The sequence below is a fragment of the Sinocyclocheilus rhinocerous genome, unplaced genomic scaffold (assembly GCF_001515625.1).
Source record: "Sinocyclocheilus rhinocerous isolate Xijiao unplaced genomic scaffold, SAMN03320098_v1.1 scaffold1733, whole genome shotgun sequence".
Lineage (NCBI taxonomy): Eukaryota > Metazoa > Chordata > Actinopteri > Cypriniformes > Cyprinidae > Sinocyclocheilus > Sinocyclocheilus rhinocerous.
The window spans coordinates 371281-396229 of NW_015640388.1; the positions used below are offsets into that span (position 1 = coordinate 371281).

The following is a 24949-nucleotide window of genomic DNA, read 5'->3' on the forward strand; positions in this document are numbered from 1 at the left end:
CAGAGAGAGAAAAAAAAAAACACATGAATGGAGACAAAAAAAATATGAAAACTACACTTTAAAATTACTTACTCTTACACTTGAATTCTATTCTACGTCTTAAGAACGGTTAGCCCCGCCCACTGGGAAATCTCATTGGTCTAAAATCCTGTTTCTCACAACTATTAAATGTCAGATATGTTCTGATTGGCTGTTGCTCGGACATTTCATTTAGCATTTGATAAACTGGTGCAGGTAGATGACCGTGCTGGTTAGAATGCAGTGTTGGATTTCATGAAGTAAGATTAATTAGAAAAATTAGGAATGATAGGAAAGCAAAAAATTTAAGTATTCAATATTTACCTGATTATTTTTCAGGAGCAAAAACAAATTACCAGATGATCACAGACCTGAATGAGAAAGACAGAAAGATGTATGAGGACATCTCGGTGACAATGGGACAATAATTTACATTGATTTGATGATTATGAAATCAAGCATCGTCCTATAGCAAATAAATAAATAACATTTTTAAAAACATTTTAAACCATATCTTTAAACCACATGTATTATTTGTTTATTGTAAATTATTTAACTAACAACAAATTCATAAATTTGCCAAACCCATATGACCTTTGAATGAACCATGAAGGTAAAAAAAAGTTGATTTAAAAAATAAATTGTGAAAAAACATCTCAGCACGTCCAATATAATGTTTCCCTTCATACATTCAATAGAAATGTTATTAGAAAACAATACAAAAACAATAATGTCCATAATGCCGATGTTATTTGTCAAGTACACAATTGTACTTAGTAGGGCTGTCAAAATCACTGAAAAACTAAATTAGAATTTTCTACTTAAATATTATCAAAATTCGAATTATATTCGAATTTAAAAGGCATCATTTCAGTTAGGGGAAAAAAAGCTTTTGGCTTCTCTCCTGAGGCCACAAGAGGGCGCATCGAGCAAAATATTATGCACGTTTCTTCAAAATGTAATGAAATAACACGACTATCTTTGAAAAAAAGTGCATAATGTTTAAAATAATGTTTATAAACCATATATAATTAATAAAGTTGCTTAAACAATTAGAAAAAAAACCAGCACCATGCATGCATGTATAGTTTAATACAAAGGACCGAAAACCAATCACAAAGAGTAGGCTACTTTCTTCATTTAAAAACATGTGGGATGGGGAAAAACCGCCATAAAGTCTTGAGACATATTTTTTAAAAGTTGAACTTACATTAATTTTACATGGCTTTCTAAACATGCCGCTCTCTTGTGCCAGACGCGACTGCAACGCTGATAGATGTCCCTCTAGAAAATGTGATACATATGCGTTCTGTGTGAACGGCTTGGTTTTAGTTTTGACGTAAACAACATCTTCTCCACACTGATGCTCTCGTTTTCCGCAATATATTGAATGAGCAACATAGCAGCGCCACATCTAGTGGGTTCAACTGGATAGGCTAACAAAAGCATTAAAATGCAATGACACTTACATTGTCGTCGCTGTGTGAACGGCTTGGTTTTAGTTTTGACGTAAACAACATCTTCTCCACACTGATGCTCTCGTTTTCCGCAATATATTGAATGAGCAACATAGCAGCGCCACATCTAGTGGCTTCAACTGGATAGGCTAACAAAAGCATTAAAATGCAATGACACTTAAATCGTCATCGCATCTCGTGCGCCACTGATAGGCTGCCTGACGGCTGACGCAGACCTAAAATTCGAATGCAATGTTTTTGCATTCGAATGTGTTTTTTTTTTTATTTTATTCGACGAATACTCGAAATTAGAAAAAAAAAATTGACAGCCCTAGTACTTAGGGGTGGCTGATATGATCAAAAGCTTATTTAATGGTAAGAATAAGCTAATTTTATTTCACAATAACAATATATATCGCAACATAGTTGTTTTTGTTATTTTATTTGATCTTTTTTTATTAAAAATTCAGAACAAAAATGCAAACAACAGGACACACAACATGACAAAGACAGTAAGAAAAATGAAATACTGTAATGCAGCAACTGAATAATCAAAAGGACTGTAACGGCCTTCACTGTATGAATTAAATATACATTTCTTATTAAAGCTACTAAAGTTATTCAGTCAAGAGTAGTGTGTGAATTTCTTTTTGTTGTTTGATTAACATTAACAGCATAGCAGCAGGTATATTAGGCTGATACTACTTTAAGATCTAACGCACAGATCTAATATACTGAGACAAATTAGATTTTCTCCCAAATGCTTACGTTCACTTAAGACGTAACCCACTGCTCTTTGAGAGGCAGCTTTCTGGGTGTGCTTCAGTCGTCGACAGCATGAGTATTAAGTTATTTTTCATGGCTTATTGCTCTTAATAAAGTTTTTAACATCAAGTACATTCTATGCTTTATTTTCTTATGCAAATGTCTTTTCAACATGTCAAAACTTTTAGCAGTCCTGTGCTGTATTTACACACTGCAATATAGACAAAATGAGCAAAAACACTATAACAGCCACAATATAAATACTGTCATGCCACCCAGCCCTTATTGTACTCGAAACTTTCTAGGCCGTTGAGCTCTGGAATAATATTGAATGCATATACACAACAGTGTGAATAGAAAACTTAAAAAGACGACAAGAAAAACAAACAAAAGTAAAAGTTCCAAAATGCTAATTATGAGGTTCTACTTTTTTTTGTTTGAGGAACGTGATGCATCCAGCATCCTGTTTGCATGCGCAGGTAGGAGGTGGGGGGTCTGTTTCCTCTCCAAGGGCCTACAGATGCACTCCCTACCCACATAGTGTCTCTTTTGTTCTCTGATAAATTGACACTGCCAGTTCCCCACGTTGCCAAGACATGAGGAAGACCGCCGGGAAAAAGAAGTAGGAGCAGCGCCACTACATGTGATTGGTATCACTTCTGACTGACTCTTTCTTATTTACATATAAAATTACAACAAAAAACTATTTCATGGCCATCCAGGAACTAACAGTACAATGAATGCACCATAGAGAAACCTATTTTACAAACAGTGAAATACTACCGTATTGGCCCGAATATAAGACGACCCTGATTATAAGACGACCCCCCTTTTTCCAGATGTACCTTTTGGAAAAAGGCTTTTTAAAAAACAAATCTTGTTTTTTCTCAGTAAAACACATTTTGTCTTCAATTATTTTCATATTGCATATTTTTCCTATTTTAATTTTTGTTTTGAAAGTATGGTAAAAACTGGTAAAATGTACCAACAATCACATTTAAAAAATATACACTTTTTGATATACCATTAAAAAAAACAAAAAAAAAATAGGTAGCCCATCTGAATTAGGACATTTAGGCTATCCATCTAATAGTAGCCTTCCAAAATCTTATTAACAGTAGAAGTTAAATCTTTCTGTAGTCTTCAAATCACAAAGGGAGTTTGGTCCCATCAGGCTAACCTGACAGTCACGACTTGTGCAGCTGTGAGGTTTTCTTTTTCTTTTGTTTTTACTCGCGATCTTTACAACACGCATTACATTACGTATTTCATGGCACACTCGTTTTATGCGCATTTGGCGCCACCTATTGTTGTGGGTGTATTATTGACATGTCAAAGTCTAGACCCTGAATATAAGACGACCGCGTTTTTTCAGATGTATTTCCAAGAAAAAAACATTGTCTTATATTCGGGTCAATACGGTATTTGTCTTTTAAAATAAAGCATATTATTCAAAATATTTTAAAATGATTCCTCTAAGTATCAGTGTATCCTGAAGTGTTATGTTAATATCACTGATATACTAATAAAGTTTTTGTTAGTATTTAGAATTAGATTTAATTTTTATATTTTCATCTTAATTTAAGTTAAAGTTGTAGTCTTTTTTTTTTAGTATTTAGTATTTTTATAATTTTCATTATTTTCATTATTTATTTATTTTTTACATTATGTCTATATATATTTTTAGGGTTTAGTTTTTAGTTTAGAGTTATTTGATACTTAAACTGAAAGAAATGTTGCTTTGGCAACTAGATGAAATAAAGTTTATAAAATAAGATTAAGGTAATTATATTTTATTTCTGTTAATGTTTGTTTTACTTCAAGTTATGAAAATGTTTTTTTATGGTTTAGTTTTAGTTAACGATAATAACCCTGATTCTGAATAAAGGTTTCATTGTCTCAATAAGAAAAAAAAATGTTTGGGCTCCTACGGCATATTTTGCAATTAAACCAAGGAAAACAAAATCAGCCCATGACACTTTTGCCTCAAAACCACATTTTTCAAGAAGCGCAGGAGAAAAGCATCATGTGATTTTTAGAATCTCCAGCCAACAAGCAGTGAAATATGGCTCAAAACAATTTAGTTGAAAGCTGGCAACATTTCTGTGCCTTTGGAATGACTACACCAATAAATGAAATAGACTCATAAATTCTTCATGGCCAGTGGCCATAAGTGAAACCATAACTGAGGAAAAAATCTGTTGCATTCACCTCTGTGTGAGGATTCTCTCTTATGTAATTGGCAAAATAATTCTTCTTCTGCAAAATATGTGACTCATTGTATTGGGGTAAAACTGTCATTATTTATTCACCCTCATGTCGTTCCAAACCTGTATGACTTTCATTCCTCCATGAAAAACAAAGCTTGAATGTTTAAAGAATATCCTGGCCACTCTCTCTTTTTTTTCTATATAATGGAAGTGAATGGGATCTGGAATTGTCAGGGGCCAAAAACGCAAAAATGCTTGACTAATCCTTTATTTTCATCCAGATCTTTTCCGAACTGATCCAAACAAACTCACTGACTCAACTTGTGACTGGATCATTGAAAATAATGATTCAATAATAGTGACGAACCAAAATTAACCAATAGTTTCAGTTTTTAGCTAAATGAAAACTTTCGGATGAATTTTGGTGCATCACTAATCAGTAATTAAATTTCACTCTGTTCATCACACAAAGCCATGGACTATTTTTTTGATATCATATGATAGTTTTAAACCTTTTAAGTTCCAGACACATTTATTTATTTATTTATCTCTCTGTTTTTTTTTTCCTGAAGAAAGTAAGTCATGTTTGTAACACTATAAATGTCGTAAATGTTGACAAAATTTCCAGCTAATCTTTTAATGTAATTTTATGTTTACAAATATGGCACTTTTTTCTCTTACACCAACTACACCACTTAATTTTACATTCTATTAAGTTTAATATAATGTTTAATAAAAATGAATGGTTGAGCCATTCCCTACTCCAACTTCTTATTATTCCCAGTTAGCCTCCAGTGGTTCAGTGAGTCTCTTTTGTGGAATCCCAGGATAATGTATTGTACGCATGCAAGGTCATTTTTAGTATACTGAGCTGAGGTGGATCAGGGCCTAGAAGACCACTATCACTGTCCATGGCCCAATGCAACCACATAGCACCTGAGGATCAGAGGGTCCATTTAACATGAAGACCTTCACATGGTCTTAAGTGCTGACAGAGGCCACGCTGATGCACACTGTATGTTTACAGAGGAACCAGAAAGGCCTCAATGCCTGATAAAAAATACATTTAGGTGAATTCACCTTTGCCTTGCCTTTTAACTCTGTGTTGTGGAGAACAGAAATAACCATGACTCCAATTTGAACCATAACAACAATATTTATATATATATATATATATATATATATATATCTGTTATGCATCTGGGTCCAATGACATGATGCACATTTTTGTCCCAATCTATAAATTTCTTCCAAAATACATTAAAAGCCCTAATGTAATTTTTCTAAATTATTTTTTTATTATAACAGAACAAAACTATTCCATTACCGTAATGAACAAATAAGAATGATATTCTTGAAAAGAAAACCTTAAGTACAATAATCTTTTATTAAAGGTCCCATATTGTCAAAACTGAAATTTCCTGGCTTTTTTCATGATAACTGAGGTCTAGGTGCTATGTAACTACCATATAAGTCTCAAAACAGTCAGTCCACAGTAAAATTCACACAGCCTGCTTAAAGTAGCTGTGATTTTTCACGAACCGTTGTGACTTCCGTAAAAGTTGACGTCAGAACTACACAGCCGCCTCCAGTTTCCCCTTTGTTTTGCTGCCTCCAGCTAGCGCTGTGACGTCGGCTGACCCTAGTTACCTGTGGTTGGCCTGGCCGTGCGTCACTCAGAAAACAACAGGCCAATCAGAAGAGAGGCTCATGAATATTAATTAGACAGGCCAAAATCGACCTGTTCTCAGCAGAGCTCCTGAGAAAGGAGCTGTAAATATATATTTAGATGGTTTTTGGTACTTATACCGCAAATATATATTCTTAAGGACATCAAAACCTAAAATAAAACTCCAGAAAGGTGTAAAATATGGGACCTTTAATATTTCTCAGAAAAATCACCCACAAACATGTTGAAATATGCAAACAAAACTTAAAACAGGACATGATATCACAGGCAGGGCTGTTCGTCGAGGTCAATAAGTCTCTTAAATCATCAAAATCATTTGACCTTTTTATGACAAGGAAAGGCTAGTTTAGGCTGTAAAATATTGTGTATTGCTACTCTCAAATCTTTTTTTAAATTTATGAATAATTCTTGATATTTATACAAAATATAGAATTTTTACCTTGAAAAAAAAATATATATATTTTTTTTAATGATTAAATTGTGCACACCCACATTTATTCAAAGTTTAAAAACAATATTTTATATTTTTTACTACATTTTTCACACTCTTTATTGTAGACATTCTTATTTGTCATTAACACATCTAATGCTGGCTTTATGCTGTTACAGGAACACTCCAATATTTTTGAAAATAGGCTCATTTTCCAACTCCCCTAGAGTTAAACAGTTGAGTTTTACCGTTTTTCGAATCCACTCAACCAATCTCCGGGTCTGGCTGTAGCACTTTTAGCTGTAGCTTAGCATAGATCATTGAATCTGATTAGACCGTTAGCATCTCGCTCAAAAATGACCAAAGAGTTTCTATATTTTTCCTATTTACAATATGGGCCAATCTTAAACTTGTTTAAAAAAATCCTAATCATCAATTAATTCACTACAAAATGGTTCATAGGATGTATCTCACTCCTAGGAAACGATATTTAATGAAGCTTTCTTCATCTTCCAATTGTAATTTCTGCTCAGGAAACTCTATAGGAACCTATAGACATATGTTTTGGGATTGCCCTGAAGTTAATCATTTCTGGAAACAGGCATCTAAGACTCTGAAGGACATACTGGAAGTTGATATATCATGCTGCCCTAAGCTTTTGCTTTTAAATGATGACTCATCTTTCGGTTTCTCTCGGTCTCAGAAAAAATTGTTATTCTCTGGATTAACTGCAGCAAAGTTCCTTGATTATTACGCTGGAATTAGAGTATAGTTCCTAGCCATATCGGCCTAGAAAATCGTAACTTTTCATTTTCCATCGGTCTCAGTACACGATGTAACTACAGAAGATTCAAGTTTTAAATAGGAAAAATATAGAAACTCTTTGGTCATTTTTGAGCGAAATGCTAACGGTCTAATCAGATTCAATGATCTATGCTAAGCTACAGCTAAAAGTGCTACCGCCAGACCCGGAGATCGGCTGAATGGATTCGAAAACGGTAAAACTCAACTGTTTAACTCTAGGGGAGTTGGAAAATGAGCCTATTTTCAAAAATAGTGGAGTGTTCCTTTAAGTAAGACGATGACCATGAGAAATAGGTCATTCTGAATCCTAAGCACGAGGAAAACAAGCAAGCAGCCAAATTTGTGATAAAGTGAGGCAAGAAACAATCCAAAATACTGACTTGCATTTCTTCTGAGGAGCGCTAAATTATTCCTGCGCTCACTTTACTTCCTCCAAATTTTCATTCTGTGTCTCATTACCTACTCAGTCGCATTCCCCATAATTTTGCCTACATGTTTTTGTGACTCTTCTATGTCTTCCCATTCTTCTCTCTCTACTTTCCGGCCATTTCTTTGTTTCCAGGGAATATTCTGCATCGCCAAACTCAGTTAGACAGGCGTATGTTCAGTTGTGAATGATTGATGTGCCATTGACTTGGCCGATCTCTCATCTTGCCATTGGCTTAAATCATTCATACGAACATTTAACGATATTTCCTTTGAAGTCAAAGGCCTTCAGGAGACGCATGCTTTTATTTAGACTATTGGTTTAGTGCTGATGCACTTAATGTGTCTAAATCATAAAAATTTTGCTTATTATAAGTGCAATACGAAGCAGTCCTGATTTACTCTCTGTCAGAAGTACGAGCTTACTGCCTACAGGGAGTTACACTTGTTTTGTATTATATTCTCCAAAGTAGGCTGCTTTAGCGCTGCCTTAACAATAACCACACAGATGCGAACACCCTAAGGAATAGCTTGGCTGAGATCTATTCCAGAGTCTGTTCTGGTAGGTGGGTGTATGTGTTGTGTTTTGCAGAGATTGGGGACTAACTGTACCCCACAGCATTATACCATGGGGCAGGACTTTCTATGTACTCCGACACTGATCTCAGAAAGCGACTGGTGTGTATAATGCAATTTATCAAATCAGCATCTGTCATCCTCATGGGACACTCTGACACGATGCAAATTCACTCCACACCATCCAATAAAACATCCTATCAGCCTGAGCCATTAACATGATGGACTGCCCTCCAGTAAGTAGGATTGTGGATCACAACAAGTACTTTTATAAAACGCTAAAACAGCTGGACAAACTCATAACTCTCATTTTTGAGGTTATTTTTTTGGCTTGCATGTTCAGGACGTTCAGTAAGCCCACCCTCTCCCCAACCACCTGTCCAATCCTAGTGTAAGAGCATGCAGGAATGCCCACAATGCAAGGAATTTTAGTTGTCAGGATTTTTTTTTTTTTTTTCAGCTACTAGAAACTTTCCTTCTATATTTGGACCGGCAGCACAAGGATTTGAAAATCCAGCCCTCTTCCTGTGTCTCTCCACCTTCTATTTCAACACAGTATTTAACAAAAGACTACCATCCCTCTCAAGTGGCCATATAAGACTCTGAAAAAATAATAAAGCAAAACAAAAAAATAACAAAAAATTCTAACTTAAAATAGGACAATAAAAAAAATTTAAATCCTAAAAGAATGCAAGTCACTGACACATCTAATTCGAACTACTTTGTCTATATTTGCACGATTAAATGTTACTTTTATACACAAAATAACAGACAGATGTTTAAATTTCTATTTACACACCACAGTTAAAAGGTTTGGGGTCAATAAGATTTTCTTAAAGAATTTAATACTTTTCTTCAGCAAGGATGCATTAAATTAATAAATAGTGACAGCAAAGATATTTACAATGATTTCTATTTTAATTAAATGCAGTTCTTCCCTAAAAAAAAAAAAAACAACAGCTGCAAAACACACTTTATCTGTATCAGGGTTTCTGCAGACTTGAACAAGTTAAATGTAAGACTTTTTAAGACCTTTTTAATACCACCTTATATGAAATTTAAGACCTAAACCTGTAATGGAAATACACATTTTATTACATACATGTATGCCAGAATAACTCATTTAAATGGCTTGATGAAACTGAATTATGAACTAAATCACCTAATATGACAACAGCCCTCACGGCTTCAGTCTGATGACTAGCGTTCATCATCAGCGCCCCAACAGCAGCGCAAGAGCACTGAAGAGATTATAAACATGAACCCCCAGGCTTTACATGTGATTTTCCTCATTTAACATGGAGTAAACGGATTAAGAATGCAGCAATATAAAAATGCTGGTCAGTGTTGATAGGTATTGTTTGGTTTACTGATTATTTTATTAAAATTCTATAAAATTTTGCCTAAATTCAAAAAAACCTAAGATGCTAAAAATGTATTCAACAAAATACAAGAAAACCAAATATATCAAAAATGGGTGGTCATTTTTGAGATTTTAGAATTGATATGTTAACAGTATAAATCTGTAATATTAGCAAAGCAATACTGATAAATTCTAGTTGTTGTTGTTTTTTTTTTGTTGTTTTTTTGGCACAAATTGGCACAAAAAATTTTTATTAATTATTTTTGTCATATATGACGATTTTAACAGCATTAGATTTGTATCTTATATAAAAACATCACATATTGCTGTAGTAGAAGACATCTGTATGGTCTATTATTATTATTATTATTATTAATTAGTAAAATCATTTTATTTTACACTAGTGTTACCACTTTTTATGTTTTACATTTAATTTAATTATTAGCTTTACATCAACTTGCGAACCCCAAAAGGTTTGCAACCCTCCATTTGGAAAACCCTGGCATAGACCATATAGATGCAACTACTAATCTATCATAGCCTTCAGTTTTTCTTCAGTTTGCATAAAATGCAGTGCCTCTGGGCAGCATTAAACAGTCCAAAATAAGGCACCTTTTGGTTCAGAAACCGCTTCTGTGTTGCCAGTGCAGTGCAAAGACGGTTTTATTTAAAGCTGCTTATGTTAACATCTTTTGACCCTAACATTCCAGCTTGGCCAGTAGCCCCAAAAGTCCCATATCCGGATGATTGTGAGCGAGGGTTGCCACTGTTTCGGTACATAGGACATGCAAATGCTTTAACCCAAAGGAAAACACCACCATGAGTCATCGATGTTTTTCCAACAGGGAAAACAAATGCACATGTGTGGAGTACAATCCAGGCATTTATCCTTTTAGCTGCTATACGCAACAAATTAATTTCACTCAAACCCACCCAACACAACTCTCCTTTTAATGGCATCTCTGTGCTTTCAGCCCTTTTTTAAACCCGTAGCACACTTATGCCGCAGGACAATGCATTAAACCCTTTGTTTGACCTTTTGTTGCTGTTTGTTTTCATTCTCATACTCTTTTTCCCATTATCCTGAATAGGATGATGATGTAACTTAAACCATAACAAGCAATTGACCAGTTTTGAGGCCTAGACTGGATATTTCTATGTATAGCAACAAGGGCAGTGATCTAGGAAGCCCTGGCCCCAAACAACATCCCTGTGGAGCTGCAGGAATGCTGTAATCTCACCCTCTCGCATCTCTTTCTAGCCAAAAATTTAGAACAGAGCAGGCAAACACACCAGGAAAAAAGGTTTTTACTGCTGAGCTCTTTGGATTCAGTATGATCCTTCTTAGCTCTCTCTGGAATACCTCGGATCATCCCAATCTATCCAATGATGTGTCAATTAGGAGTTCTTTGAAAATATAAAACTCTATCCATGAGAATTTGTATTTTTGGTGTGCTTAATCCTGTTCGTCAGGGTTTAGGTTTATAATGGCACAGAACAGCCATGGCCCCTAATATAGCTGGTAATACAGTCTTCTATTTCTGCCCATGTTTGGCGAGTGAGGCTACACTGGGAATCTTACTTTTTCCCACACTTCTCTGGGGTGCCACATTACTGACTCATTTGCCTCAGTATTACCAAGCACAGAAATTAGAAACAGATTACATGAACATGCAAACTAAGCTAAAAGTCCATGACGTTTTTGAATACAGATGATGTTACTTCAATATAATCCATTAAAGGGACAGTTCACCCAAAAATTAACATATACAATGACAGTGAATGGTGACCGGGGGCTGTAAAAAATAAAATAAAATAATAAAATTCCACATCTTCTGAAGTCATTTGGGAGTTTTGTACGATGAATAGAGCTGAATGTACATTTGTATTCCCCTATGTCATACCTCACATTTGCACTTGCACATATTCAAATGGTGTAAGAAATTGTGGCAGACATAAATTTACTGTATATTTCTTAAATTTCACAAAGTTATTGTATGGTTTCAGAAGACTTGAAATGTAGTGTATAATTTGCATGGTGATTTAGCCTTTAGTCTCCATGTACTTTCATTGAAAAGAGCAGCGTGGACATTCTATTAAACCTTTCTTTTTGCGGAAGAAATAAAGTCAATTGGGTTTGGAATGATATCAGCGTGACTAAATGATGGCACAATGTTCATTTCGGGGTAAAATATGTCGGGAAGTAAATGGAAGGAAATTAAAATGTAAGATGCAGTACAATAATATAGCATTGTGATATAACTTAAAATCATAAATGATAAATTATGTATTTATAATTTTTCTTTAAATGTTCTAATTAATAAATAAATAATATTTGCAATGGGATATTTACATTAATTAAACACAACAGTGATTCCCTGAATTTGCTAGAAAAAAAAAAAAAAAACAGTGTTCAGCTAAATAAATCTCAATTAGGCTAAATAAGCTCTAATTCACAGTCTGGCTCTTAATGCATTATAATGATTTGAAAACAACAACGACTGAACATGACTGAATGACTTTTGTTCATTGGTAATTTCCCAGTCTTTGATCTCTATAAGATGAGAGTGGGGCACATACAGTAAACGTTCCTTGCTTTAGTTCATTCATTAACATTAAAAGAACTGAAGGATTGTTGTTTGCCGGCGATAATGATACAACTAGGATTCTAGTCAAAGCTCTTCTGTTCTGTTTCACAACAGCACAAAAGAAACAACTTGAGAATATCTATTGAATGAAAACTCCCACTCTCACTCTCCCATATGAAATCATTACAAAGGTTATAGATGAGGACCACTGACTGACTCACAGAGTGGTCCAGGAAAGTAAAACACTTATGATTTCGACACACATGTACATTCAAAACCCCCTTTGGATAAACATAATAATGATAACTGCCAATTCTCACTAACTCAAAGCCTGCGCTTGCATTTGACTCCAATGCACATTCAGAAATGAGCCAGATAGTTTCAATACAAAATGTTCTGATCAGTGTAACTCAGGATCAGAGGTTTAGGGGCCCGAACAAATTTGATTATGATGCTCAGAGAACAAACCTCACACTAGTGAATCATTTTCCTATGAGACTCCAGGGAAGCCCAGATTAATTTGGTAATCCTTACTTAGGTCAATGCAGCCAAAAATTTCCAATAGTTTTTTTTGTTTGTTTTGTTTTTTGTTTTTTCCAATAGTTTAATTTCTTTGGACTTAAACACTAATAAAATGTAAAATCTGGTTTGGAGAAGCCATATTCAAATACACACTTATATTCACACATATAATATAAGAAACATTTTAATATAACAAATATAAGAGTTTATGATATAGAAGCAACATTTTAAAAAAATTAATACTTTTATTTAATTAGATCAAAAGTGACAGTAAAGACTTTTACATTCTTGCATAAAATTACAATGTGAAATAAACGAGTTTCTCTAGAACTTTCTATTTATCAGAGAATACAAAAAAATGCATCAAAGTTTCCACAAAAATATTAAGCAGCACAACTGTTTTCAACAATAATAAATGTAAAAAAAATAATAAAATGATTTTTGAAGAATCATGTGGCACCGGAGTAAAGACTGCTGAAAATTCAGATATGCTATTTTAAACGTCAAATGATAATGATGATATTTCACAGTATTTTAATTTGTACTGTATTTATGAACAAATAAATGCAGCCTTGGTGAGACTTCACCGACCTCAAACTTTTGAACTGTATGTGTGTGTGTTTGTCATATATATATATATATATATATATATACACACACATACACGTATAGCCAAGAATATTCTTAAAATTATTAAATATTTATAAATGTATCCGTTTATCAAACATTGGTTAGTTTTAATCAAACACATAAAAGTCACTTGAGCACTTTAGTGTGATTTTACCACTGCTAAATCTTGTGGTAAAATCATTGTAACACATGGAGTCTCATGGCTTACGACTGTAACATTCGCATATTCCATGAACACTCATATTGCTTTGAAAATAACAGCTGCTTTTGATGAGAGCATTCCTTGCCAGACATCAGCTGTGTGATGCAGGAAAAAATAAAAAGAGACAGGGGAAAGAGAAGTGTCCACTGGCAGGTGCTGGCAGCACGGTGCGAGGGATAAGGACTTCCTGCCAAGTAGATGATTTGGGTCAGTAGGTAATTGCATTCCTGGATCACAGAGGGCTCGGTGGCAATTAATCCCGGCTGTGAGCCACGTGAGCAGGGAACACGTTCACGGTGCAGAGGCAACTGTGGTCAGAAAGAGGGCCTGCCTGCTCCCCACAAGAGACAATGCTAAACACAAACTACAATACTTTGCATCCTCTTGAGGTAAGAGTGCACTGCATGTGTTAAAAAAAAATCAAATAACATGAAGTATCTTTAACTTGCGAAGCAAATTTAATGGATTATTCAAAAACCAGCCTCATGCTAACAATTAGTCATTGAATTTCCAGCAAAAATTACTGGGTCAATTACAAAATAATAGTGTTTACCATAATATATATTTTTTAAAACACATGTAAGAATAGCAGGTTTAATGTATTTTTGATTAAATGAAGGTCATGTCATTGACCTAACTATATTATTATACACATTTTACCATTCAAAAGTGTGAGGTCAGTAAAGGTTTTTTTTTTTCCCCCATGTTTTTTAAAGTCTCTTCTGCTCATCAAGGCTGCATTTATTTAATCAAAAATACATTAAAAACAGCAATATTGTGAAAAAGTATTACAGTTTACAAGAACTCTTTTCTGTTTTAATATATTCTAAAATATAATTTATTTCTGTGAGGGCAGAGCTGAATTTTCAATATCCATTACTTCAGTTTTCAGTGTCACATCATGATTCTTTCAAAATCATAATATGTTCATTTGGTGCTCAAATAACATCCACTGATCCGCTGGAAATTTCAAAAGAACAGCATTTATTTGAAATACAAATCTTTTGTAACATCATTAATGTCTTTACTGCCACTTTTGATCAAATTAATGCATCCTTGCTAAAAAAGAAATAAACAAATTTCTTTAAAACAAAAAAAAAATCTTACTCCAAACTTCTGAACAGTAGTGTACCTTTACTGTAAACATTACTCATTACTGATAACTCAATATACATATAATATGTTAGTCATACGTCCCACCAGCATCTCTAAATGATTGGGGAAACAAACAAAAACAGGAAGGAAAAATATAAGAAATCATGTACAGTCAGGCAGTCATTATCGCAAAACAAGCCCTTGACAGCATGATCAGGTGTATGTACATTATTCATCTTATTACATGGCTACTTACTAAATTAGTTTGTTTTATTGTGTGAGAAGAAAGAGACTGATTCAAGAGACCTGAAATTAGCACTAGGGAAGTACCAGTATTAAAATCCAGCACAGGACAAATTATTCAGAGCAGTCAATAGGCCCTAATTAATTAATAATGACTAATAGATTATGCTGTCCATTGTGGAGATTTTAAAAACAGCCTTTAACAGTGCATTGATTATGGCTTTCCATTTGTGAAGTGAGAACATTGTCCTGCAATGAAAAGGTTTTAACTTAGCATGACTTCAGCAAATGTATCCTTTTTCATTTTACAAGACAATACACCCTTTTCCACGTTTTCCTTCGCTACGCTTGAGACAGACCCCTACCAAGTTCAATGGCAAGCCAATAATGGACAGAGAATTAGTTTAAAATGCCAGCAATGGTGACTCAAAGGGGTCATTTTTATTCTCTATAGACCTCAGAACACTTTGCTCCTCTATTTAATAACTCATTATAGCTCTTTCTGATTTCTCTCTGGCTCCAGTCTTTTTTGCATTGTACTTTGTAATAATAACACTTTCTATTAGCATTGCACTTTAAGAGGCTTTTAAATCCATCCAAAGATTAGAGACATTTGGGAACACAATGTTAACTTTTAACTTTGCAATTGGAGAGTGACAGCAGACACTTAATCTATGACTCATTCTACTCTATATGACATTTATGACCTGAAAATACCTTTCCTAAGTATATAAAGCAAATGAATCAACACACACAAAAAAAAAGAAAGAAAGAAAGAAATTCAAAACATTTGATTACCATGAAACCAATCCACAGATGCGTGGATGAAAATAAACGGGCCACTGGAGCATATCTTATGTCAGAACAGAATGTGCATGACTGAATATTGGTTAAGGATATGAAAATAAAATTTAATAAAATAATAATAAAAGAAATATTATTTCGAAAATGACAAGAATTTAAAAAAATCATTTTAAATAATGACTTGATTAATGGATTAGTTGACTGGTCTTATTTGAATCAAATATAATTTTCAAGTTTGTTTAGACCTGATTTAACCATGTATTGAAGGCACAAATCAAAAGTATATAGTAAAAGAAGCTTTTATAAAAGAGTGATGTAAATAAAAATACAAAATAAAAAAATTAAATTAAATTAAAAATACCAGTTCAATAAAAACAAATACTATTATTAGCCATTAAATAAATTAATAAAATCAAAATAAAATCAATTGTACACTTTACAGCTCACCAGCAATCTGTGCTTGAACTAATCAAATCTGATGGGCCTGTAACATGGACTGCAGTTTTAACAATGCATAGTTCTTTAAATCTGTTAAGACTGTTAAACATGTAAAAAATGCACTCAATTTTTAAGTGCAGTACATGTATGATGGTACAATGGTATTCAGCTTTAAAGCAAAAGGATGGTTTTAAATTTATTTAGACAGATTTTTAAAAACGAATTAATTAATTAATTAATGGATAATTGATTAACTGCCATGGACTATTTCAAACAAATATCATTTTCGAGCTTGTTTCGGGCCGTTATCAGTTTTAGCTCTTGAAAAGCCATAGGATGCACGCACTCACACACACAAATAAATGTGGATGGTTCGATTTTTTTTCCACAGCTACATCCAAAGCAAAGAATTTGCCACTTTGTTTAGCTCTAAAAAGCTCAAGTGCAGTATATGATGGTACAATGGTATTCAGCTTTAAAGCAAAAGGATGGTTTTAAATTTATTTAGACAGATTTTTAAAAACGAATTAATTAATTAATTAATTAATTAATTAATTAATTAATGGATAATTGATTAACTGCCATGGACTATTTCAAACAAATATAATTTTCGAGCTTGTTTCGGGCCGTTATCAGTTTTAGCTCTTGAAAAGCCATAGGATGCACGCACTCACACACACAAATAAATGTGGATGGTTCGATTTTTTTTCCACAGCTACATCCAAAGCAAAGAATTTGCCACTTTGTTTAGCTCTAAAAAGCTCCATATTTGTGATTTAGGCCTGAAAATGTTTTCCAGAAATGGGCCCATACTCGCTGATCCATCTTAAAGCCAATGAGGCAAAGGAATGGCTGGCACAGTGCTGGTGCAGAAACAAATATCACTGCTACTCTAGCTGCGTCTCTCAGCAAGCTATCATTTAACAGGCCAAGATCTACCTCTCCTCTGGGGCTACGATCGACGCTTTCGGGTTGCTCTGTTTTAAAGCCAACAAACCTCATAACAAAATAACAGGACTAGTGAAATGGCATCTGTTAGTCTGGCACATGCAACCTTTTGAGCCAGGCTCCATTACCAGCCTGTGCGTCAGAAGAAATTAATCTGCCAGTGACCTCTGATACCAAAAGAACAGGGCTGAGGCTGAGCCCCCAGAGGTGGAGGATAATGCCTTTTTTGGCAGATCACAAAACTGCGCCTTTGCAGCGAGGGGATATAATGATAACATTACTGTTAGAAATTGGCATTTTTAATCTGACCTAAAGACTGTAGGGCTCTATGACAGATTAAAAAGTGCTAATGGGCTCATAGTCTTTCAAAGCTCAAAATCTGTGATTACGTACTTCTGCTTTCTGCATAGACCCATAAAGTATCCATTAAATATGAAAAAGTTCAAAACACACATGATATGAAGCAAATGCCGTTTAATTAAAAATAATGCAGTAAAAATAAATAGGCCACAAGAGGCCATATGTTATCTTGATTTAACTGAAGGCACAAACCAAAGCTCTGTGGTAAAAGGAGCTTTCGGAGTGATAAATAAAATAAAATAAAATATAAATAAAACCACTGTTCAATAAAAATAATTACTATTATTAGTCAAATCAATCAATCATATGCAGCCCTTACAGCTCCACAGCAAATCTGTACATAAACTTATCAAATCTGATTGGCCTGTAACATGGATGCTCTTACTACAATTTTTATTTTAACAATGCACATTTCTTTATATCGCTTTTATCGCTCTTTTCATGTTTCATGTTTCAGTAGTGAACAGAAATTTTGTCACTGATCACTGATGTTGTCACGGAGTAAAAAAAAAAAAGTTAAATGGAAAAATGTGCCTCGCCCTTCATTTTTTGCAAAACTTCAAAACATAAAATTAACTACAGTTTCCGACTGAAATGAACACTAATAGCAGTAAAACACAGTCAAACCAATTTTATTCAATTTCACACAAATTATGATTAAAGCGACATATTATCAATTAATAAAGATTTACTAATATATTTTATTTAAATACATTTATATTTTTTACTAATAAATTTTTAGGTTTGCATCACTTCATATGTACGGCTTTTCTGATAGTAAACTTGCTCAGTAGTTTACCTGCTACAGCACTGAACTGTCACAAGACGTACAATAACCAAAATAATAAAACATTGCCAAATTTCATATGACTCTTCATTAATTCTTCATTTAAATTTCTGTGATTCTTAACAGAACAGAATATATTCTCAGGGGAACTATAAAACTCTAACTCCAAATGTTTTAGGCATATTTCATTGACCCCAAATAAAAACAAGGACACTGGCATCACCGCAAAGAAAACTGTTAAAGAAATGTTTAGTATCATGCCGATGCTTTCATTAAAGTCTTAACCTTCAATCATAAAACTCAAGAGAATTGCATTTAAAAATAGAAAGCAATCAAACCCTCAGTGTGAATCTTTTTATAAACAGATAATCATCCACTTATTTAACTTTGCTTTCTTGCAATCTGCCCAGGCTTCTAATTGCTCTCGTTAATCAGTCCTGAAGTTTATTTGTTGTCAGGAGGTTCTCTCGGATTGACGACACTGTCTGAAAACAAACACCCGAAATTTCTCAAACTGGAGACAAGAATATGTTAGGAAACAAAGGCCAGCGCTGAGAAGCAAGTGCACACAGATTAAAATCTTAATCCAGTTTCTAAAGACGAGGTGGAGGATTCTCACAGCAGTGCTAGCGTAGCTTGTGCAACCATATTTCAGTGTGTCATAGAAGAAAAATTACTAATTTCTCATAACAAAAAAGCCTAACAACAAGAGGTTCCGGTCTCCTTTTAAAACAAATCCCCTGGCCTTTTAAAAGAAAAAGTTAGCAATCCGACGTGTCGTTTAATGGAAGCACTTGCTACTGCCCTCTGATTAATTAAAGCAAAATTCAAGTGTTCACCATCACCTAACAAGATGAGTCGTCACACATTTAGGGGATGAATAAATGAAACAAAAGTTAAGAAAGACTTTGTTAGTTAAGATAAAACAGAGCGATGATTCATGAATAGTAAAATGTTTTGACTGATGCTAAGTGCTCCAGCTGCTGTTTGCACTGGCTCCAAACTGAATTAAGACAAGCGCTGAAGAGTTTACAGTAAACCTTGCCTGAAGCCAACCAGCACTGGATATGAAGACCCTTCAGTACCGTTGAGCGAAAAGTAATGAGATTATAATACCGTCGAGCATTAAAGTCAAGTATATCGCACCTCACGGCTATGGAAAATCCCATTAAGGTCTACCTTTCCCTGCCACTGCTATGGTGTGGTACCAGAGGAATGTGAAGGTGTAAACAGCTAAACTGTTGGTTTACTAGCGGTCAAGAATAAAGGCGGTGGATGCAGTGTGCTTAAACTAAAGATATTCCTATTAAACTGAGCACAAATACAGGTAGATTCACTGCACCAACTTAAGGTAAAATTCCAGAGGCTTAAAACTGGTAAGACTCTGTATGTACTATCTTAGATGTGGTGACTGTGAGCTACGCTTCATTTGTTTTTTCACAAATAGCATGATTAAACAAAGATAACTGAACATTTTGGCAGAAGATATTCTCCTCCCTGAATGGAAAAGAATTCAAACCCTTGTAACTTCCAGGATTTAGCACCTCTTGACAAAAAAGCACAGCTCCGTGCAAAATGAAAATAATACTTAAAAAAAAAATACTTGTTTCTGATAATAATGTTTTATGATTTTGTGTGTGTGTGTGTACCTGTTTTTCTATTCTGGTGGGGACTTAAACCTGAATACACACAGACTTCATGGGGACTTGTGTCACGGTGGGGACCTAAATTGAGGTCCCCACGGGTAAACAAGCTAATAAATCACACAGAATGAAGGTTTTTGAAAATCTAAAAATGCACAAAGTTTCCTGTGAGGGGTAGGTTTACATGTGTGTATGTGTGTGTGTGTGTGTGTGTGTGGGTGTATTAAATTCAAAATCATGAATTATTATTATGTTACTTCTGACCCTCACTTTAAAACCAGATTGTGATGTTTCTGGTCTCTTAATGGGTAATGGGTACCTGCTTAATGTTCAAGAAGAAAATGCAGTTCTCAAGGAAGGATTTACAATCTCATGCATCATTACACCACTAAACAGGCAGAGCAGTATGCTAGGCATGAGGGAGATGAGACGCCCAACTCAGAAAAGCTCTGTCCATGCATAATAACTGTATTTAGTTCAAATTCATGATTGCAAAAACACTTGTATTTGTTATGCTCCACTGGACCCTGCACGGACAACAGCACCTGGCTATCGGTCCCCAGGAAGACTGAGTTTGAGACCCCAATAGAATAGTAGCCTATAGAATGTGGTTAGACAGAGAAACACACTGCCCTGCCTGAACAAATTAATTCCTTCTTAATGCAAATACACTGTCCCGCAACTACATATTTGAGCTTTTTAAAGTTTCCCTTTAAAGGCAGTATAGCTCAACATACTTGTCAGTAGTTCTTCACACCATGAGTAACACATTCCACAAACATGTCTCCTCAGCAAATATTACCAAACACAGAAAAGAGTCACATAACCATCCAAAAAGACCGATGGCATGCAAAGCCATCTCTGTGCAAAATAAAAAGCACACGTCCAACATCCAGCCTTGGTCGACAGAATAGGAAGGACATGTATACGTATACAGACTGAGGAAGTGTTTCTAAACCCACTGAAGGTTGTTCTTTAAATTCACAGATTAAAATAAAGCTCAGACACACGTGTTGTGCGAAGTACAAGCCACTTAATTTTAATTGTACAACTGTACATCAGCTGTACAACCTTAAACAACTGTATGAATGACTAAATACAAGTAATTCAAAACCTACAGGAAAATATCAGGTGGCTCCTACTAACAAATGCACCCAAAAAAAATGAAGGCCATAAACAGCAGCCTCTCTAACTACCTATATATTATTTGTTTTAAGCTATACTTCCGCTGTGAAGAGCACAACTGTGATTATTAACAAGGGTAGAGTGATGTGCCACAGGATTGCAGCAAGGTTTACATGTATGCAAGTCCAAACACATCCACAACTGAATTGAATAGAATAGAAGAGAAGAGAAAAGGATACTCACAGCATCCCGTGTGCCTATGGACTAGAGAAGCCCTCAGTGAGAAGGACCCACAGCCAGGCCCTTATGCTGTTAAAATGACTCATAGTGCTTCCTCCTGCTGTACTGTGGAGTCATGAGGAGGTAAACATTTCCAAATATGGAAATAAAAATAGGCGAAAGATTGGGGGCAAAATTCGATTCGGCTTGCTTTTTTGGTCTGGAATGCCACTCTTTTTCACTGGCCAGAGTCACATAGAAGCCAAGACTGTGGTTCGTACCATTTGCAGAATAACAATGGTAACTGTTGGGAGTTATTTAAGAGGGGGGCAAGCGCACTCACAATGGTCTCTAAGAATAAAACAAACCACAGTATCTAAAAGTACTCTCGAATGCCTACAGAGAGGACAACACAACTGAACCACAAGACCATCAGACAGCGCTATGCCACTGATCCACACAAACACACTGGAAACATAACATTTATTCTAATACACTCATTTTATCAATGCATACCACACCAAGTCATATTTAGAAATTATTTTTTATATTTGTAGAGTAAACGTACATGATGCATGAATGTTCAATGTTTTTACGGGGGGGGGGAGGTTGTTTTGTTTTTTGACTGATTCATACAAAAAGCTTCAGAAGACTAGACTGAAAAAAAATGTGTAGGATTTACTTTGAAACAATTTTCATAATTGCTAGTAAATTTCACAAATAATTACAATGAAATGGCAAGTAATACACTGAATTAAATGTAAAATCTTGAAGTAAAGACTGGCGTACTCCAATAATCTTTCATAATAAAACAATCCAACAATCTTTGGTTTTAATTTACAACTTCAAATAATAATTTTTTTACAGTCTACCTTTAACAGCTTTTTGTGCTTTCTGGCACTTGACAGTTTAAATTACCATCCACTTTTTTATTTAATTGTATATGACATTAGCCCAATGCAAAAAAAAATTTAAAAATGCAAAAAAATATATAAATGAATGAAAATTGTTTTTATTTATTAAATATATCAATCAAACAATATTTATTTATTTATCTATCTATCAATCTGTACGTCTGTCTGTCCGCCAAACCGTGTGTAGGGTTGTGGGGATTCTGGTGCCTGTTATTATTGTCGGAAAATATAATTTGAGGCAAAATATGACAGATTTTCTTATGAGAGTCAACAAAAAAAATAAGGCAAGGCAAGTAAGTGTAAACTATCCATTTAAGATATGTCAGTATGGAATGACTCCTTTGTTTTGTCTGCACACTGAGCAAAGGGATGGAATGGTTGTTCTTCGCTATTCCCATGTATAGAACAGACTGCAGGGACTGACCAAACATGGAAATCAGGGTGGTGCTCAATCAATTGGAGCACCTAGGAAGCCTATTTCTAAAGCTTTTCATAAAACAAAAGCAAATCACCCGGATTCCTTTATTACCTTTTGAGAACATCCTCCTGTGCCGCAATAGCTTTCTGTAGGCAAGAGATCAACCTTAATAAAGGTCACCCAAGTGCATGTACAATGAGACTCACAAAATAGAAGCACACTGAAGTGCATATAGTGGTTCAGAATGAGTGCATAGACATGATCAGTTACGCATGTGAAGGCCTATATTACATGTACAACCGCGGACTGTCATAACGACCAAATGCCTCAAGTGCTCCATCCACATCAGCGAAGCGGTATTGCCACTCTCGAAAGCCTAAAAACGGTGTATCTATTTCACATCAAAAGCCCATTTTCCTGTATAAAACAGTTCTTTTCTGACAGGGATCATTATTAGACCTGTGAGTAAACCTGTATTCCATGTAGTGTGATGATTATTAGAATTATCAGTTATCTGGAAAAAAATATATAGCATCCTGTTTAAAAGAGCAGAGTGTTTTCTGAGAATGTTGACTCATTTTACATCTTCTGCTGATAAGCTGTAGCTGAGAGATTGGTTAAGGTACAACAAGCCAAGACCAGATTTGACGCTATACAGCAGTCAATACATTGACACATAATAGCTTCTGGTCACTCATGTGCAGATGTTTCCAGCCATATAGCATCACTGTGCAGAGCTTAATTTGAAAGCCACAAAAACGTACATTCATAGACGAATAAACACAGCATGTATTCCTCAAATCGTGAAATTAATTTCACTGATTGCCTCACGTAAAGAGCAGAGCTCTGTGATATTATAATCATAAAGATAGCAAATGTAATTAAAACATATTCAAGCCCTGAATGTCTAACCTTTCACAGGCAAGAGAATTGTTTATACAAAACAGAAGTCTTTACTAATTCCACACAAAGCAAATGATGGTTAGAACAGAGGAGACTGGTATTTCTTTATTACTGGGGGGAGGGGGGGTTATTATGCATTTCGACAGGATTTCACTTTGCAGAGCTAAAATAGCCCTTTCATGCCTGAATCCACAGAGGGGATTTTAGAAGTAATAATAACCCATTTACAAGGGGGTTAAACGGTGTCAGAGAGAGTGACTTCAGGTGATTAAAGATGCCTAATTAACTCTGGCCCTGCACTCCCTCAGAGGAGAGCTGGCCAGCCCAACCCACAACTGAGCACAACTGTGGGATTTTGATCATTTTTGGCCTATTTTCATGATGTATCCCTTTCTAAAATGTGATGTGATTCCATGCTGATACAATACAGTGACAGTCTGATACTTCAGGCAATATATGGTCGTTTGAGATGATCAGCATCTGCCATTAGTCATGCCTTACTGAACAAAATTACATATATGTTATATTACTAGACATAAAAAAATAACTAAATCAGCAAACAAATAAATGCAATTCCACCATTTTTATGAATGAAATAAGCTTTTATATGGACTTTTTTTACCAGTGTAAAAATAATTGAATATTATATTTTTTAAAATAATAATAAATTACAAATAATCTCATGTCCTCTAGATTAGCCGTAAAAAAACTTATATTATTCGATGACTAATACAAGATCTTAATAATTTGCAAATGTCACTGCCTTTCCAAGGAGCATAAAAAAAAATCCCAAAAAATCAAAGATGGATGAATCGCAACAGCCAGAAGATCATCGCTCCTAAGATTGTGCTAACAAACTCTGCTTTTAATAGTTTTTTTCAACAGCTTAGGATGTCTGAGACTCCAACTACAAAGAATCACACACTACAAAGTCGAAAAAAAGAGAATCTGGCATGAACTGCAACAAAACCTTTTCTTAATCAGTATTTTCCATCAGTATTCAATCAGTATTACATGCTTGAGAAGCAAATTTATTTTGTTTTAAGGATGTTAGATATTCTTGATGCAAAACAAGACCAAAATACTGATTGCAAATTAGATGCAAATTATTGTTGCATTCTGTATGTCTGTAATATTGGCATATACATGTCCATAAAGTTTTTGCACAGCTTTAACACATTTGTTCAACCAAGTGAAGAAAAACACTTATCTGTTGTTAGGGATGTGCAAAACTACATATTTTTAAAATCAAGTCAGTAGGTTGTTAGAACAACGAATTGATCTGACCTAATCATTCTTAACTGGAAGCTTTTTATAATTATACTTATTTTTGGATCAACTGACACTGATTACAAACCTTTGTCAGTGGCC

At 34.6% G+C, this 24949-nt stretch overlaps 1 protein-coding gene across 2 annotated transcripts in view; it reads right to left on the reverse strand.

The window, feature by feature from the left end:
- Positions 1-24949, reverse strand: part of LOC107752632 (lipoma-preferred partner homolog) — a 201604-nt gene that overhangs the window by 170786 nt on the left and 5869 nt on the right. Inside the window, exon 2 of one of the 2 annotated variants that reach the window (XM_016568654.1) lies at positions 343-389. The exons of the other annotated variant lie outside the window; for it this stretch is intronic. The gene's annotated coding sequence lies outside the window, so the exon portion shown is untranslated. The remainder of the gene's footprint in view (positions 1-342; positions 390-24949) is intronic. 2 annotated transcript variants of the gene reach the window in all.